Source organism: Arachis hypogaea, chromosome 13, assembly GCF_003086295.3.
Source record: "Arachis hypogaea cultivar Tifrunner chromosome 13, arahy.Tifrunner.gnm2.J5K5, whole genome shotgun sequence".
Taxonomy (NCBI): domain Eukaryota; kingdom Viridiplantae; phylum Streptophyta; class Magnoliopsida; order Fabales; family Fabaceae; genus Arachis; species Arachis hypogaea.
In genome coordinates this window covers 95,958,449-95,962,351 of record NC_092048.1, presented here as the reverse complement: position 1 = coordinate 95,962,351, position 3,903 = coordinate 95,958,449, and the positions used below count along the sequence as shown (strand labels likewise).

The following is a 3,903-nucleotide window of genomic DNA, read 5'->3' as shown; positions in this document are numbered from 1 at the left end:
ACCAAACTTAGTGTTTGGTAATGTCTCCTGATGACATGAAATCCATGTTGGTTGTCCTTAATGAATGTGCATAATTCTAATAAATCCTAGTCACTTTGGCGCTTTGATCCTAAACAATTTTACTGCCCAAAGTAATTGAAATCAAAGTATTAAAACATGCAAATGGTATACTTGTCATGAATTTCTAAATCCAGAGGAACTTCTTGCTTTTCATTAACTGTGTTCAAAAGGAACACCAAACTTAATGTTTGGTAGTGCACCTTGAATGAAAGATTGAATACAATTTGAATAAGATTTGGGAGTGCCTTCAGGCACACCAAACTTAGAGACCAATTGTAATTTACATGCAATGTTTAGTGCACTTTATCAACAGTTGTCCTGAGGATTCAAGTTCATGCATAAGAGACCATGCTTTATTAGATGTAAAGCAAAACAATAAAGAGTAAGGATACTAAAACATGGGTTTCCTCCCATGAAGCGCTTCTTTAACGTCACTAGCTTGACGGTTGTCCCTTGTTAGGGTGGATTGTAGTGCTTGATGTCTTCTCCTCTCACTATGAAAACGTCCCCATTTGATTCCTTCATGACTTCTAAATGTTCCATAGAAAGAACTTTCCTGATTGTGAACACTTGAGGGAGCTGGGAAGGAATGGTTTTGAGGCCAGGTGGGATTGGCAGATAATGACTTGATATCACTTTATCTCCCGGAGAAAAACCTTCAGTGGGAATTTTCTTGTTTCTCCACCCTCTTGGCAATTTCCCTACCATTCTTCCCTTTCTCTTGAGGATTTCTTCATTGACCCTTATGCCAGGAGGATCCTTCTGATCTGTTTCCATTGATTCTTGTGGCTTTAACTCTTGCAACTCTTGTTTGCCTTCCAAGGACTGTTTTAGAGTTTCAGCTGCTGGATTACTTTCCTCCAAACACAGATGGCTACTATCATCCTTAGGCTTTTCAGGTTCTGGTTCAGGCTCAGATGCAGGTTTGAAAACTTTGAAAATGAGCTGTTCATCATGTATTCTCATAATTAGCTCTCCTTGTTCTACATCTATGAGCGCTCTAGTAGTGGCTAGGAATGGCCTGCCCAGAATGATAGGGTGTAAGTAGCTTTCCTCCATGTCCAAAATGACAAAGTCTGTGGGGAAGTAATAATCTCCCACTTTCACCAGCACATTCTCAACTACCCCTTCAGCTTGCTTCTGAGTTTTGTCAGCCAGTTGTATGATTACATCAGTGGATCTCACCTCATTCAGTTGTAGCCTCTTCATAAGAGTTAGAGGCATCACATTTATGCTAGCTCCTAGATCACAGAATCCTCTGTCAATTTTTGTTTCCCCTATGATGCAGGGGATATGAAAACTTCCTGGGTCTGTTTTCTTAGAGACTGTGTCCTTCTTGATGAGGGCACTGCATTCTTTGTTCATTGTTACCGTTTGTCCTCCCTTCAAAACTCTTTTCTTGCTCAACAATTCCTTTAAATACTTGATATGTGTAGGCATTTGCTGGAGAATCTCAAGAAAGGGAATATTGATATGGAGAGACTTAAATGTCTCTAAAAACCTTGAATAGGTTTTCCCTTTTTCACCTCCTCCTAACCTCTGAGGAAATGGTGCTTTTGGTTGGTATGTTTCGATCGTGCCTTTTTGCAGTTCCTTGGCTTGCTCAGTTTCACTTTCCTGCTTAGCTTCTTCCACACCTTCCTTCGAGATTTCTGGCTCCTGTTCTGAGGGTCTAATTCCTTCTTCTTCTGAGACTTCCTTCAATATGGTGATGGCCTTGCATTCTTCCCATCTTACTCTCTTTTGTTCCCCTTTAGGATTCTTTTCTGTCTCACTAGGGAACACTGCAGTTGATTTGGGGGCCTGTTGAGATAGCTCTCCTACTTGAGACTCCATCCTCTTGAGTTTTTCACCATGGTTTCTTAAGGTAGATCTCACATCATCCCTGAAGCTTTTCAACTCAATTATGTCCTGACCCATGTGTGCCAGCATTCCTTCTATCCTGTTTAATTGATCTTGAAATTGTTGGTTCGGATTAGGTTGGGTAGGTTGATTATTTTGGCCATGATATGATGGTTGGGAGTAAGTGTTTTATGTGGCTTGGTATGATCTTTGGTTGGAGTTTTGGTATGTGGACTTGTTATGTTGGTTTTGTTGGTTTCCCCACCCAAAGTTTGGGTGGTTTTTCCAGCCTGGGTTGTAAGTGTTGGAATGTGGATCATATGGTTGCCTTTGTTGATTTCCTACATAATTGGCCTCTTCCCAATCACCTCCTTCAGTGCTTTCTTCCTCTTGATCTTGTGTGTGTATTGCAGCCACTTGTTTTGTTTCTAATTTCCCGGTGAGCTCTGCTAGTTGCTTGGCAAACACCTTGTTTTGGGCTAGAATTGTATCAACATGGTTCAGCTCCATGACTCCCTTAGTGTTGTGTCTCTCTGATGCATAGTAGTACTCATTCTCAGCCACTGTCTCAACCACTTCAATGGCTTCTTCCACAGTCTTTTTCCTGTTCAATGAACCTCCTGATGAATGGTCTACAGCCTTCCTTGATTCATAAGAGAGTCCATCATAGAAAATATGCAATTGCACCCAGTCATGGAACATGTCTGGTGGGCATTTCCTTGTCAAATCCTTGAATCTCTCCCATGCCTCGTAGAGAGTTTCACCATCTTGTTGTCTAAAAGTCTGAACCTCAGATCGAAGCCTATTGACCTTTTGTGGGGGGTAGAAACGTGCCAGAAACTTGCTTTCCACCTCGTCCCATGTTGTTAGGCTCCCCCTTGGGAATGATTCCAGCCACTTAGCTGCCTTGTCCCTAAGTGAAAATGGGAACAAAAGCAGTTTATAGGCATCTTCCTGGACTCCATTGGACTTCACAGTGTCTCAAATTCTCAGGAATTTTGTGAGATGTTGGTTTGGGTCTTCATTAGCACTCCCACCAAATGAACAATGATTCTCCACAAGTGATATTAGCTGTGGTTTGAGCTCAAAATTGTTGGCCTGAATGGGTGGTTTCTGAATGCTGCTACCACAATTCCCAGAGGTTGGGTTTATGTATGAACTAAGAACCCTCCTCTCAGGAATGGCATTGTTTCCATCAGCTCTCTCATGGTTGTGAACTTCTCTATCCATGTTGAGATCTAAAGCTTCCTCAAAGTTGTCCTCAGATTCTTCTTCAGATTCTTCTTCTCCCATTACTCTCTTCCCTCTTGCTTCCCTTCTAAGTCTATGAAGGGTCCTCTCTCGTTCGGTATATGGAGGAGTTGATGTCTCTCCTCTCCTACCTGTCATACAAGAACACAGCACAGGCAACAAACAAGTGAAATACTCTTGGTTAATGGAAGAGTATGGTTAGAGCAGTTGAGGAATTAATTCAAACAGTTAGTGAGTCAGTGAGTTAGTTGCTTGAATTTAAAGGCATAAAGAAAGAAAGCATGTAACAGAGTGCAGAAATTAAAATTCAACAAGTAACTTGTACTGAATTAATCAAAACAAAAAAAAAATGCTCAATCTAGTTAACTTCCAATTTGAGAATTGTCAATCGAAAACCAATCCCCGGCAACGGCGCCATAAACTTGATGCGCATAAACTAGTTATGCTACGATTTAGGAAATTGCACAATCGGCAAAATTCCTTCCGGCAAGTGCACCGGTTATCGTCAAGTAAAAACTCACAATAGAGTGAGGTCGAATCCCACAAGGATTGGTTGAATGAGCAATTCGGATTAGAAGTGTGTCTAGTTGAGTGGAATCAAGAATTAGATGAGAATTGCGGAATGTAAAATTGGCGGGAAACGTAAATGGCAAGAAATTGAAATGGCGGAATCTTAAATTGCATGAATTAAAGAGCAGAAGCTAAATTGCTGAAATTAAAAGGGAATGGGGGTGATTGTATGAATTGAGT

The 3,903-nt window shown here is 41.1% G+C and overlaps 1 non-coding gene across 1 annotated transcript; it reads left to right on the top strand.

The window, feature by feature from the left end:
- Positions 1-2,602: 2,602 nt before the first annotated feature.
- On the top strand, positions 2,603-2,706 carry LOC112738686 (small nucleolar RNA R71). Its single transcript, XR_003169632.1, has one exon. It is a non-coding gene; the product is annotated as a small nucleolar RNA R71 (small nucleolar RNA).
- The last annotated feature ends 1,197 nt before the right edge of the window (positions 2,707-3,903 follow it).